Below are 16,324 nucleotides of genomic sequence, written 5' to 3'. Positions count from 1 at the left end.
ATAATTTCTTTCATAAATGCCATTAAGTTTGAACATTAAAGAACTATTTGAAGAGGGAAACAAACTGCGAAGTAAAGAAAAACAATACTAAAAAATATAACACTATAAGTGCATTCAATGATGTATGGATCCTTGCAAGACCTACGATTAAGACCCCTCTTACCGCACGGACTACAGAGGACTGTAGCTTTATCTTCTAAACAAGACGTGATTCTTTTTTTCTTAGGCCTCCCAACTGGATGATTCACATTAGGAGGAAGAACTGGATCACTGCCAACTGCATGATTTGCAGTGTCACATCTACATCTTTGTCCATAGCCCTGGGGCAGTGTCTCGATCTCCTACGTGCGAAATCAGAGGGACTAGTTCCTCCCCGCCCCGAGCTCGTACTTTTGAGCCCGAGGAGAGGTGTGAGGGACCGCAGATACCACCCCTTTAATGATATCGATTGTCCAACTGAATCTCTTTACAACACTTAGTAAACTTTAAGTCAAGGAGATAACAACAACTGAATAAGTAGGCCCATTTTATATTACAACAATGTGATGTTCATACAACTCCAAGACTTAATTACAAAGTTTACGACAACTATTCTTAAACCCTCTGGAAGTGCGACTGTGGCTTGTGGCAGACCTTGACCTTAGCAGCACCCTGGAACTCCTCACCTTTCGCTACTTGGGAAGAAAAACATGAAAAACAAAATGAGCTTCATAAAGCTCAGTGAGTGGTAAGCAACTTCTAGAGTCTATTTCAACTCATAAATAACAAGCATATCATCAATACGAGATTACATTCAAACCTCAACTTTGAACGAGTCTGGTCTCAACTTCTATCTACACGTACGGTAGATAGCTAAACTGATAACTAATTAGAATGAGTATGCTGTCTGCCTACACATACGGTAGATAGTTAACTGTTACTAAACTTAAACACTTACTCTTTTGCGTTTCCCCTATGTCTCCTATGTGCACATAGCTCCCCGCGCATGGGCTCAGAAGCTAGGCCAGTCGGCCCTTTGAACATCCCATACGAGGATCCTCCCACAGACTTAGGAACTAGACCTCTTGGTCCCCTGACCATCCCGTGAGGTTTTGCTTTCGGGCTCAGGAACTAGGTCTATCAACCCCCTGACCATCCCGATCACATAATCTCATTCTCATGCTAGGTACTCATTCATAATATAAGCATATACAATTTACTCTAAAAGATATGCTTTAAGACTTAAAGGAAAGTATCACTCACCTTGGTAAGGATAGGAATCTTTCTCTCAAGAAGTTCCTTGATTACCTCGGGCTCCCTTTTGAACCCTTAAAATCTTAGCTCATAACTCCTCATGGTTTGGCCGAAAACATCAAAACATGAAGACTGGCCCAGCTTACCTGACAGCTCGACCCCTTTGTCTTGTCCTCATTCTTCAGCCCGATTCCTTAGAGCTTATTCTCCGGCAGCCCTACCCTAAAAACTAGACTCTTTTAGCTTTCAGATGGCTTTGGAATCACATCGAACACGCGAGTATTCTGGGAGAACTCCTCGTCCCAAGTTGATGCTATTACCAGACCTTGATGTCCGACAACATCTTCCCCCCTTGGAACCTTTTGACTAATGCATGGTCTTACTATCAACGCATAGTCTCCTCCCAATTAGTCTTCACACACTCTTCTTTATGTCCTTTGAAGAGAATTTGAGTTCTCATCTGAAGTCCTTGGCCCTATTTATTGGCGTCCAAGATTTCTCTAAGGCCGACACCTCCTACTTGGCCGCATGTCCAAGTGTTCTTTCCTCAAACTATTACTGCAACCTTTACATCACCGCAATCTGAGGAGTCTTCTTCTCCTTTCACCAACGCATGGCCCTCAAGTTTGCATGTCTTCTTATACATCCACCTCATTTTCTTAAGGCCTAAGATTCCTTCCCAATAAGCCATATGTCCGGATGACGTCCTTGAATGCGTCCATCCTTCATATACGTTCATCTAACCACAAATGCGCCCATCCAATTGCCACAACATTCCTATGTCTGGACACCACCAATTGGCGCATGCGTCCACATGCCTCGAATGTCCTTGGCTCATAGCACATAACCAATGCATAACAACCTTTGAGTCGACTTGGTTCTCAACTCAACACCTCAAGGCATAACTCACCATCACCTAGGTTCTTGCTAACGCATCCCTTATGACCAACGTAATCAACCTCATGAACCTTATTACTGCAAGCCTTAGCAACGCAAGAATAATTCACCATGCGTCCACCTTAGCTCGCTCCATCGCCTAGCTCATACTTTATTAAGGCCACCGCATCCATCGTGTAGCAAGGCTGCCACATCCATCGCGTAGCAAGGCCGCTGCATCCATCGTGTAGCAAGGCCACTGCGTAGCATCACTGCATGCCTTCACATCGCATGCCCTCGTGCCGCATCACCGTATGCCCTCGCACCGCATGCCCTCGCGTAGCATCACCGCATGACCTCGGCCCCATCACCGCATGCCCTCGGTCGCATCACCGAATGCCTTCACGTAGTATTGCCGCAACCATCGCATCTATCGTGCCGCATGCGTTGTTCTAACCTCTCAAGACATTGGTTGCCGCATGCATTTCTCTTGGCCACACTTTGGCTTCCTTCAATGCCCCAAATAACCTCTAAAAGCTTCATAGCTAACGCATGGCACCACACCAATACATTGTCAAATACTTAGTCATTTTTGCCTTGGCTTCCAATACATAGTTCCTTTTTGGCATTATACTTAACCCAATTTTTACTACTTAAGGCTTATCTCAAACTACTCAAGGAAAATCTATTCAACACTTAGAAATTTCCTTCACTTCAACATAGAATTTAACTTCCACCTGCTTAAGTAGGAAAAATGGAAATTCGGGTTTCACATGCAGTGAGTTGTTGAGCATTGCCAATAGGCCGCATTTCCTTTCTATACAACAAACGTAGATTGAAAAACCATGAAATCATGTGCGTTATGACTATAATTGAAGGTTCCTATGAGACAATGCAATGCAGGCATGAGAGCACGGGATCATGTCTAGGTCCCAATGCCGACATGAGCAAGTACGATTCAGAATATTATCAACAAATTGGTTAGAGCGATCATGCACTTCAAATTCTAATGGTTAATGGGGTATAACTACCAAAAAAAAAAAAAGATCGATAAACTTACAGTGTTTACTATTAACAATAGGCTCAATTGAATACAAATATTGTGTAAATAAAAGAACAATTACATCCATTGACCTACTATGACTTAAGGCTGATAAAATAATGTTCTTTATATACAATGACAATTCAGAATGCTGAAACTCCAATGACTACGACGTTTGTAAAACCATTTTGAACCAAACTACGGATAGATTCAATGAGACCTGTGTATTCGTGTACTTTCTTTAAAGCTGAATTCATGCATTCAGATATATTGGTGTCATCAAGGAATATCTTTTCCTCCCAACAAAATGCCCTAGCCCATTTGGGATTTGCCAACATCCTCTAATTCAAGCCTAATGGATGGAGCAACCTCATTCAACTGTCTCATGTAATACTCAAATTCACCAATTGTATATACTCTTGCACACTATGGAAAGTGTTCTTCAATTGGACATGAAGGAACTCTTATTCAAGAGAACTAGTGAGCGAAGCAAGATCTTTTCAAGCCTATTATGAAATAATAAATGCATTTACAAACATATAAGACAGCATGCATCTTAAACAAAATTACAACATACTTTCTTAAACAAATACAAAGGAATGAGAGACATACCTTTGAAGAACTCTTTCTGTAAATCTCTCGCTCTCATGAACAACTAGAAAACAATCTCACTCTCGTGCGCAATTGAACAGCAACCTCTCGCTGTCGTCACAATCGTCTAGCCAATCTCTCGTTATCGTTCAGATCACTAACAGTCTGCTCCTCGAACACTATCACTCGGCAACCTTGGTATTCTCGGAATGAGAATCCAGAAGGTATGGACTCTGTGTGATTTTTGTAGAAGGAAGGAGGAATTGAACTACACGATCAAGTAAGTGGGAGAATGGTTCTGTCTATCGCAATAAACTGAGAGTACTTGATCGTTTAATAAATCTTGCTCTCGTGAGAATCGCCTAGCCAATTGTCTAGCAAATCTCGCTCGATCGTCTAGTCTCTCGCTCAATCGTTTAAACGATCGTTTAGTAAATCTCGCTAAATCGTTTACATGATCGTTTAGTCTCTCGCTTTACACGATCGTTTAGTAAATCTCGCTTGATTGTTTAGTCTCTCGTGAAGGCTATCATGTAGTCTCTTGTGAGCAAAACGATTAGTGATTCACTAATTAAGCGATCTTTCATAAAATTAAAACTCTTTTCATCTTATCCTTCAGCTATTCAAAAACTGAAATTAACCCCCCACTTGCACGATTAATGGAGAAAAATAACCAACCAAAAACAATTATCTCATAATTGTTTTTTTATAAATAATATAATAACTAACTTATCATATTATATTTATAATTTATAGTTTTAATATCACATCATATGAATGAAAATGCTTATTTTCCATTTTTTTTGTTTTTTTCTTTCTTTTTCAATTTCTCAAAAATTGATTTCATAAATCAATTTATTTTTATAAATTGAAAATATTTTAATTTTACAAAATTAATTTCATAAATTAATTTTCTTAATAAATTTTTTTTAAAAAAATTTAATAATTCTAATTAATTTAATATCAAATATTAAATTAATTTTACACAATTTCATCTTCAAATATTTAAATCATATTTAAATATTATTTCTTCCAATTTTGTTTAATTCTAATTTGAACCATTTCAAATTAACTTATCATGTTATTCTAGAGCTAATCCATTTACGAGCTAGAGTAGGGGGACCTCGCGGACCTATAGATCATGAGCTCCGACGATCTAAGATTAATCGGCTAAACTTCATTAGACCGAACTAACCCCCATTCATTAACTATGGGTGATTCCACTGAAGCCCATAGCTGAACTTCCTTCACTATAGATATATACTGTCCACTCGCATAATAAATATAACCATGATTAGTAAGTTATCCCTTCACAGGTTGTTCGTAATAACGACTGGGTCGAATCTCTGTTTTATCCTCAAAATTATCTCTTGTTCCTTAAGTCCTATTGATCCCCTAATGAACAATTGATTTGTGATCCAATCAACAAATTGAATCCCTCTTAGGCCAATGAGAGGGTGAGACCTCTTGTTCAAGACCCAGAACCAGCACTTGGAGGGAACAACCTCTTTACAAACCCTAATCGGGTAGGAGTGAATTTCGTCTTGTACCCTATGTCTCCAGCTATCATCCGATCTTATCCCCAAAATGGGAAGCTTATTGAGTAGAGACATTTGGTCTACTCTCACCGTTTGCAAATCAAAGGATAATCCCGAACAAACAGGAGTTCATAGTTAGCTCAGGATTACGGTCAAGTTACGTAGGTCATCGCTTTGAAATAGTTAATCTTAGACAGTAAACAACGTTATAAAGTAAGAATAACTAGTTTCGTGGTCCGATCTTGTACAAAACCCATTTGCACAGGACGCCTCTACTTCTCATGTCCCAACATGAACGAATTAGGATCACTTCGTTTGTAGTACTTTACAACTCTTTGTAACAATTACAGAGTAGGCCGCATCCAATAGTGTTACCAGAATAAGACACCCAACCTTATTCATATACTATAGATCATTTTGACTATTTACTCGAACCTGATCCACTTGTATGTCTCCACATAGTACTCATGTAACAGTCAAGGGACTTTAGGTTTATTGGATTTCTAAAAAACAATATATTCAATAACAACTTATTCAATTTTCAGAATAAATTCTATTGTTTACAAACCACGAGTTTTAGGACATAATATTCAACAGGCTTAAACTCTTGTGTCCTGTAGTTTATAAACACAATTTTGTACGAACACTTGTGATGTATAATATATGATATTTTCTTCACTACTTGTCTTTGAATATTAGATGTTTTATTTGCTTTACCACAAACCAATAAACTAAAATCCCCAGTTGTCATTATGTAACTTAAACATGTATGTGGTGACATATAAGTGGATCATCTCTTAAGTGATAACCAAAATGGTTTGTAGTATATGGATATAGGAGGAAAACTTTATCTTGGTAACGCTACGGATGCGACCCGCTTTGTAGAATAGTTACAAGTGTTGTGACTTGCTACAGATGTTCTGATCCTGATCATTTATGTGGGGACATACGAGTGGGGGCATCCTATATAAAGAGTTTGTATAAGACCTGATCACGAAGTGTTAACGATCACGTCTCGTTATATAACGTCGTTCGTGACAGAGACTTCACTTCACTAGGATGACCACAGGTAACATGACCTCAATCCTGAGTGAGTTGGGAACTTCTTCCTTTGAGAACGGTCATTTGATTTGCATGGGTGCGAGTGGCTAGGTCGTCAACTCAAACCTACTACTTTGAGGATTCGTCTGATTTGGGAGTTGGGAACTCAGCTACACAAGATGGAATTCACTCCTTCCCCGAAGCAGGGGTAAGTAGATAGATTGCTCCCTTAAGGGCTGATCCCGGGGCTTGAACGATGTGGCGCCACACACCTTCTCATGGCTTGAGAGGTGTAGGACTATGTTGTATTGTTCATTAGAGCGGATCATAGTACTTAAGGAGTTAGATATAACTACAGGGCAAAACGACAAATTGGCCCAACTATAACTTACGAGCATTTGTTTAGGATTATCGTACTGTTGATTCGTTATATCCGATGGACACAGAAATATATCTGTGGTAAAGAGTTCAGCTGTTGGTCTTTAGTGGAATGCCTGGTAGTTAAGGGGATGGTGAGGATCTCGTTAGCTAAAGAGTTTAGTTAGTTATTCACGTACCGTTGGAGCTATCGACCATAGGCCATAAGGCTCCCTTGGTAGTCTCAATGATTCAAGTTGAGGATCATATTTTTGGGTCAGTTTGAAATGTTCAAATTGACAAGAGGGAGTTCGATTATATATGATATGATTGAACTGTGTTTAATTATATTTGATATGATTGACTTTATGTATGAGATACATTAATTTGGAGGAAATTGGATATAAATATGATTTATATCTAGTGGAAGAGAAAACTATAGTTTTTGTGATATTAAACTATAGGTTAATGAATATAATATGATTGTATTTATTATTTTAAATTGACAATTTAGGATAATTGTGCACGCTATTTTCTCTGTAACCTAGTGTGTTAGTGGAAAGTTTTCATTCAGTTTTCGTAACATGAAGAATAAATGAAAAAACGTTTTCATTTTGCAAGAGCATCATGTAATTTAGGTCACGAAGTGTATATTTCCATCGCTTAGCTAACCGAGAGACTATACGATAACTCAAAGTTGCTTCACGCATCGTATACACACACGCCATACTTCTTCTAAACGATCGCATACGTTTTTCAACGAACACTCTAGCGCGAGTGTGATTACTAAACGATCGTCTAGAATGATCGCTGCTTTTCCCTATATGATCGTGTGTACTCCTTACTAAAAGATCAAGAATTTTGTCTATACAATAAGACCTTGCCTTTCCTCCCACTTGTTTGGTCATTGTATACGATCTTCATATCCTCCTCCCCTCTACCAAATCCCAATAGAGTCCACTTCTTGATTCTCACACCGAGAATACCGAGGGTTCTAAAAGGTGGTGTCGTCCCCATCTTTTTTGTTCGTGTGAGGCGTTCGTGAGTAAGACGACTGGTGTTTTGGAGAACGACTGCGTGAATGTTCCAGCGAGACGAGAAGCACCAGTTTGCTTGGAGAGAGTGAAATTTTCTGTGGAGAAAAGTTCTTCAACTGGTATATATTCTCCTCTGTGTTGTTTATTGTTCTAAAAAAGTAATTTGTAGTATAAATGCATCTTGTCTGTTAGAATGTAAATTGTGGTAATTTTGCATAATGTATTTGAAACGATCTGCTCGCTCAGAGTACTCTTGTATAAGAGTTCCTTCAGACACTCCACTAAAGATTGACAGCTGCACTTTTCTCACTACAGATATATTCTGTGTCTAAATAGATATAATCAATCAACAGTATGATAACCCCATTCTAGATCGCTCGTAAGTACAATTGGGCCAATTTTTATTTTAATTTTGCCCCTGTAGTTACTTCTAACTCCTTAAGTACCATCGATTCCTCTAATGAACAATACATCAGAGTCCTACTATGAGAGTGAACACCTCCCGGGTCATGAGAAAGTGTGTAGTGCCACATCGTTCAAGCCCCAAAATCAACCCTTAAAGGAGCAATCTATCTATTTACCCCTGCTTTAGGGATGGAGTGAACTCCATCTTGTGTAGCTAAGTTTCCAGCTCCCTAATCAGATGAATCTCCAAAGTGGTAGGTTTAAGTCAACAATCTGGCCACTCGCACCCATGTAAATTAAAGGACCATCCTCATAGGCAGGAGTTCCCAACTCACTCAGGATTAAGGTCATGTTACCTATGGTCGTCCTAGTGAAATGAAAGTCTCTGTCATAAACAGCATTATATAACGACACTAAACATTTCGTGGTTCGGTCTTATACAAACTCCTTTATATAGGATACCTCCACTCGCATATCTCCACATGAATGATCAGGATCTGACCATTTGTAGCATTTTACAACACTTGTAACATCTACAAAGCAGCTCGTATCGTAGTGTCATCAGGATAAAGTTTCCCTTCTTTATCCATATATTACAGACCATTTAGGTTATCACTTCAGGCATGATTCACTTGTATGTCTCCACATACATGCTTAAGTTACAACGATAACTAGAGATCTTAGTTTATTGGTCTGTAGTTAATGCAACTAAAATAACCTATATTTCATAGACAACAGTGAAGAAAATATCTCATATTATTACATCACTAGTATCTAATCATACAGGCGTTTACAAACTACAAGACCCTACAAGATTTAGGGCATTAACCCCAATAGAACATGACTCATGGTTCTTAACAAGGTTCTTATACAAATGAAATGCACATAACCTGTGTTCAGCAAAATCATAGACAGAACTAACACCCTTGACTATACTTTTATGACCATCCGACACAATAACATGGTCGTTAGAATCCCCAAAAATAGTTTTAAGATTACGAAAAAACCAAGACCACGATGTATCATTCTCATAATCAACAATGGAAAATGTAAGAGATACAATCTACGAATTGCCATCAAGTGTGCAAGCAGACAATAATGTCCCAAAAATTTGTTTTTTAGACTGGCACCATCAACTGACATAATAGGAGTACAAAATTTTCATGCATCTATGGAAGCAACAAGGGCCATAAAGTAATACTTAAACCTACCTTCATCATCAAATTCTTGTGTTGTATATGTTCCTGTAAGGAATAAACATTTAGATTGATTATACAAGACAAAATAGACTATATGTAATTGCTTAAACTAAATATAGACAAGAAAAATACCAGGATTGTTTTCACTCAATGCAGCTGAAAATGGTTACAAAACGGCATATGAGGACTCAAGAGTCCTCCCTGAGGGAATTAAGGGCAATCTCACGATCTCTCCAAGCTTGATCATAACTTGGCTTTTTTTTGTTCTTAACCCTAGGTCCGTTTCTTCGCGCTTTTTTTGCTCCGGAAGTTCCCGCATAAACATTGGGCCCGAGGACCATTTGGGGCACCAAACGAGCTCCGTTTGCAAAATCGTCTGGCACAACGACTTTTTTTCATCGTTCTTAACCCCTGAGTACCGCCCGTCAGAAAGTTCGCGCACAAAAATTGGGTCCTGGGGTATCCCTGCTGGGCCCGATAGCCATTTAGGGCACCAAATGAGCCCCGTTCGCAAATATTTACACCATGTTGCCTTCTCATATAGCTTACAACATCACAAGGTCAGCACGGGACTTTGTCATTCATTTTAAAAAATGACTTTGTACACTCAGATGCAATCCAAGATGTTGCTTATCCATGACCATCTTTAACAATGTCAATAGAACATTGATGGATATCGATATATTTTCGAACCATTCACACACCACTCCCTCTATATACAGATGCACGTAGATACCTCCCACAAGACATATCCTTGCAACAAATTTCAAATGAAGCTTTGTTTGACTTAGTAGTAGTAAGTTCAAAACTATTTTTAAAAGCAAGCAAATAAACTGCTTTCTTCAATAAAGATTTGCTACTAAGAAGTAAGCCTACTCTAATGGGAATACTAGATTGAAAGGAATCGAAGTCTTGAAAATCAATGATTTCAATGTTGCCTTCAGAAGGTTGGGAAGAATGATCAATGTTGCTAATTCATTATTCAAATACAATGTATTTTGAGTGTTTGGGACAACATATGAGATATAATCAACCACTACACATAAATCAATTTTGGGAGAATTTGATAACATTGACATCAACCACAAAATACTTTTATCTTCAACAATGCTAACAAGATTCGAATTGGCAGAACCAATCTGGTACATTGTCAAACGAGATATAGTTAACTCACCGGAGGGAAAACGTTTACCTTGGATATATTCTACAAATTGTTGGAATGATGAATTTGATGGAATATGTGCCTCAAAATTTCGAAAATCATGGTAGTGAGAATTCTCATCCCATCGACCAAGTGGAGTCTAATCCATTGTAAACCCATAGCAAAAACAGTACCTTATTAAAGAAACCACAAGAAAACCTAAATCGATGAACACTTTGTGTGAGTAACAAAAGTTATGACAATGAACTAATTCTTGTGCAATCAACACATGACCATTTTTTTAGGAAGTGATATTTCTTTTTCCCAAATCGTTAAAATAATAGCAAAAATAGTATATACAACTAATTTATTAAGAATGTGAGAACTATACAGCTCATTTATTAAGAATGTATATATAGAATTATGAGAAACAATATAAAGATCTGAATAAAATTGAATATGTATAAACCATTCAAAGATTTGAATAAAATATATCGATAAAATAAATTATAATAATATATGGATATTTCAAATATAAATTTGGTAGAAAAATCTGGATATTTAATTAAGGTGAGATAAATTCAAAAGTGGTTAAACAAAATCTAAAATAATAATAAAATATAAAGTTTTGTTAACTACATGAGAAAAATTAGGAGGTTAGTTGTCCTTGACAAATATCAGCAAGACAAAGGCAAATCAGGGATTTAGAAATTTGGTCCATGTGCTGTCACATGAGTTGCCATATTTTTTGGAATGAAATCTTAAATTCTGCCATACGCTCCAATTCCCCTTTAGAATATACTAACGTACAATTTTTTAATAAATAATCAAACAATATTTTTTTATAAGCAACAAGATTGGACAGTTTATACACTTTTTACATTCTTTTTCAAAATTCACTTTTCAATCTCAAGAACTTCTATTAAAAATAATTCATTTCATTTTCTGCACATAATTTTATATTCACATTACACTTTATATATTTTTGTTTGTTTCTATGTTATTTTTACATTCACATCTACTCGAATAGGTTTTTAAATTAATTTTAGAATTCAAGCAAGAGGATTATTTGCTGTCACTCATATAGATATACAAACTTGACAAGTAAGTTTTAAAATCTTTTTAGATTTTAAATTTTTATACCTTTAAATCTATATAATGGAATGTAATATTCTGATTATTAATATTTTATAGAGTTAATTCAAAATTAATATGGAGAGATGAAAAACAACCATAGAGACTGTAGAGATATCATCTTCAAAGAAGGAAAATGTTTTTTTTATTTCTGATCGATCTTATACATAAATCAATCTAGAAAATTACTTACATGTCCTGATCTAAGAACCAAAATTTATTATTATAATTATAATATTCGAGATCAATTTCGTATAGAAAAGGTCATTGTGAACCTCGAAATCATACTTTCACTTAAAAATTTTGGTTAAAAGTTTTAGACGATTTAATAATGCTTGGTTAAGTGTAGAATATAGCATTTTAAAGGATATTTATGTTGCCTATTATTTCAAACCAGAAATAAGTGAAGAGTTAGAATCGATTTCAAAACATGAAATCTCGTAGAGAGTAATTATAATGTAATAAATTAATTAATATATGAAATATGAATACTTTTTTTTTTTACATTCATTTATAGATTTTTTATAGTTAGACTTGTTACATTATGTCCCCTATATAAAATTTCTTATTCCACCACGGGCTACAATCAAAGCTTTCAATTACAATGTGAAAGAATGTTGACAGCTTAATTATATGAAAATACGGAAAAAAATATCGATGTTGATAAATTTTCAAATAGGTTTAAATTCACAATCATTAATATTAGATTCATATTATTAATATATTAATATTACTGGTATAGGTATTTATAATTGGATATGGGTTGGATTGAATTAGGTCAAAAGAGAATTCTTTTAAGTTAAGTTTCAAATTTAATCCCTATAATTTGGAAAATGTTAGAATTTAGTCCACATTATTTAAAAGTTAGAATTTGGGATATACGGTTTAATTTGGTATTTATGGTTTGATAAAAATTCATAAATAGTTTTTATGGTCTAATAAAATCATCATAATAGTCGCTAGAGATTAAATTTTAAATATAATATAAATTATAAGGACTAAATTCTAATATATTTTCGCCAAAACGAACATAGCTTAATTGACATATGAGTGTATTCAAGTCCCCCACCCCAGTTGAACTCGGGAAAAAAAAATCCATTTCAATAAATTATATAAACCAAAATTGCAATTTAACTCTAATACTTTTAGTACAACGATCAACTAATATATAACTTATGAAATATTTGAGATTGGTGGTTGAAGATACTCTAATTATTAGTTTAAAATTAGTACAGAAAAGGTTATTTAAGCATCTTTGTACTCATTTCTAAACATGGATTGTGGATCAAATCCTAATTTATATGTTTATGAATAATTACACCCAAACAAGGGTTTGTATGGTTTTGGCAAATCAAATTCTATTTTATGTTTTCAGATTCATCAAATTCAACAAATATATATTTAAAATAATCTCAATTCTATTTCAGAAAATTGTTTACAGATTCTGTAACTCAAATAGTGTAAATTCCAAAAATAACATTTTTATATTTCTAATATAGCTAGATTTTGAATTTTAAATTTTAAAATGCATAATTATATTTATTAATAATGTTATTATAAATTAAACATATATAATTTATAAGTATAGTATCAAAATTAAAATAAGTATTGTGTGAGGAAATTTTTTACCGATAAAAAAAAATGTCAAACTAGTTATAGAAATAGCAAAAAAACACTAATAGATATAGATAAACTTCTATCAACATTGATCAGTGGTATGTTTCTATTAGTTTCTATCACTATTAGAAATATCACTGATCAATGTTGATAGAATTCTATCTGTGTTTATCAGTGTTTTACTTGCACTTGACCTAACATAATTATGGACAACTCGTGAAAGATTAAGTTGCATTTCGTGATTATACAACTTGTCCCTTATAATGCATAAGAGTCCAACTCTGGATCTATAGTTAATTTACATACCATCCAGAAACCAACAATCAATTTGAGATATCAATAAAAGTATAAAACGTATCAATCATAGATAATTTATGGTGTTTCGAGTGCGAAAAACCTAAGAAATGGTGTCATGGCTACTCTAGGGCTGAGCATTGGTGTAATTCTACATACCAACCCTCGTTGAAAACGACTGCCTTCTACATTATGGGTACTAGAAACACCACATGGAATGTGATAACCACAACAAGCTTCTTCACATCATTGTGATAAAGGAACAGACAAGTGCAAAGATGAAATAACTCAACTAATTAACAAAATCTACATAACCATAAAACCAACCAAATTTGGATAAATGAAGTAACTGACTGCATAACTCCCAACACCAGACAAATGCAAAGATTGACTGCTTTTTCCAGCCCTGACCAGAAATTCAAAGTCCAATACTAACTTGAAAATCAAACAGACCCTTGTCCAGAACCTGTAATTAATCAAAGCAATATAAAATGAAACAACTCAAACATATTGGTGTTGTGTCAGATCTGCAGTTAAGCCTTTAGAACATTAAGATTGGTGTACTTTTGTTCTGTAATATGTTGGTTTGACTTTAAGACTTTAAATGGGGTTGAAAAGAACTTTAAGTACATATTTCAAATATAAAAAAATACATGTACGTTAATAACATCATATTCGATAACATGTGTGATGGAAGTTCACTACTTTAGAACAATATCATGCAAAGTTCTACACACTAAAACTCAAAACTCCAATCTTAGACTTGGAGGAATAATGGAAAAGAAGAAAAAACGTTTCAACAAACACCTTACAAGCATACACCAAATATCCACCATCTAAGTAAAAAACCCCCATCTTTCTTCACTTCACACAACACCATATAGCAGTATCAGAAAATCAAGCCCCCATTCAAGGAACACATAAAATTAGAACAAAAACACCTTATGAATTAGCCTCTGATATTGGAGACATTTCATCAAACACCTTACAAGCATAAACCAAATGCCCACCATCCAAGTAAAACTCCCGCATCTTTCTAATCTTTTCACACCAAACCACATAACAGTAGCATAAATTCAAATCCCCCATCCAAGCAACACAGAAAACGGAAGCAGCCAAATTTGTTATAGAAAAAAAAAAGAAAAAAACTTATATGAGGAGCAAAAAAGTTTTGAAGTCTGTCAGACCACCTTGCAACCATCCCAGCAGGTTGGAGCCTGCTGAGAACGATCCTCTACAGCCACCGGACCGAGGCCCATTGGTTATTAATCACGCTCTAGTCACAAGGTAGCAATTCATCCACCAGACTTTGATTCTTGTCTCCTTAGAACTCAAGGACACAGGATCACAACCTATAGAACAGATCCTTATTCAAGTAAGATCATGACCATCACCTTCCTCTTTCAATTTAAATACTGGGTTTTCAATGTGGGACTTGGCTGTCAACATGGCATAGGAGTTTAAGTGCGTGGATTGAATTAAGTCAAAAAGAGAGTTCTTTTTATGAAATCTAATTTAATTATTCGCATTGTAAATTTATTTTCAACTCAATAAAAAAATGATAAACAAATCTAAACAAAAAATATATAATATATAAAACTTTGGTGTTTAAGTGAGTGTGTTTGGAACGCTCTCTCGAGTGATTAATTTAAAAAAAGATTATTTCGAAAAATAGTTTAAGTGTTTGGCAACCATTCAAAATAGATTTTGAAAGAAAGATTATATCAATACCATTTTGGTATATAATGTGAATATTTTGGATTTATTTCAGAAACATACTATAATTCTAACACGTTCAGCTCAATTATGCCCATTCTGAATAATGCAAATGATTGAACTACCAACAAAAATTAGGTTTAAGTATTACAAATGACTGAACTACCAATATAACAGTAAGATAACAAAGTGCAATATTAATGCAAATAACAATTCCTTTCATAAATGCCATTAAATTTGAACATTAAAAAACTGTTTAAAGAGGGAAACAAACTGCAATGTAAAGAAAAACAATACTAAAAAATATAACACTATAAGTGCATTCAATGACGTATGAGATCCTTGCAAGACCTACAATTATGACCCCTCTTACCACATAGACTACAGTGGACTGTAGCTTTGTTTTGTAAACAAAACATGATTCTTTTTTTCTTAGGCCTTCCAACTGAATGTTTGACATTAGGAGGAAGAACTGGATCATTGCCAACTGCATGAATTGCAGTGAGTTGTTGAATATTGCCAATAGGCTGCGTTTCCTTTCTGTAAAACAAACGTAGATTGGAAACACGATAGAAATCATGTGTGGATGACTGCAGTTGAAGGTTCCTACGAGACAATGCAATGCATACATGAGAGCACGGGATCATGTCTAGGTCCCAATGCTGACATGAGCAAGTACGATTCAGAATGTTAATAACAAATTGGTTGGAGCGATCATGCACTTCAAATTCATACTTGTTAAGAGGGTATAACTGCAAAAAAGAAAAAAAAAGGATTGATAAACTTACAATGTTTACTATTAACAATAGACTCAATTGAATACAAATATTGTGTAAATAAAAGAATAGTTACATCCATTGACCTACTTTCACTTAAGGCTTTTCCCTATGCGCACATAAATCCCCGCATATGTGCTCAGAAGCTAGGCTTGTAAGCCCTCTGCATTTCATACGAGTTTCTTCTCACAGGCTCAGGAACTAGACCTGTCGGTCCCCTGACCATCCCGTGAGTTCTACTCCGGGTTCAGGAACTAAGTCTATTGACCCCTTGACCATCCCGATCACATAATCTCATTCTCATTCTAATTACTCCATTAACAACAT

General features: G+C 35.4%; 1 non-coding gene across 1 annotated transcript; it reads right to left on the bottom strand.

The window, feature by feature from the left end:
• Positions 1 to 14,680: 14,680 nt before the first annotated feature.
• Positions 14,681 to 14,890, bottom strand: LOC120069907. The gene has a single exon (XR_005479720.1). It is a non-coding gene; the product is annotated as a small nucleolar RNA U3 (small nucleolar RNA).
• Between the last annotated feature and the right edge of the window lie 1,434 nt (positions 14,891 to 16,324).

Source organism: Benincasa hispida, unplaced genomic scaffold (genome assembly GCF_009727055.1).
Source record: "Benincasa hispida cultivar B227 unplaced genomic scaffold, ASM972705v1 Contig661, whole genome shotgun sequence".
Taxonomy (NCBI): domain Eukaryota; kingdom Viridiplantae; phylum Streptophyta; class Magnoliopsida; order Cucurbitales; family Cucurbitaceae; genus Benincasa; species Benincasa hispida.
Note: the sequence above shows the minus strand (reverse complement) of the source record. Positions and strands in the feature narration are given on the sequence as shown.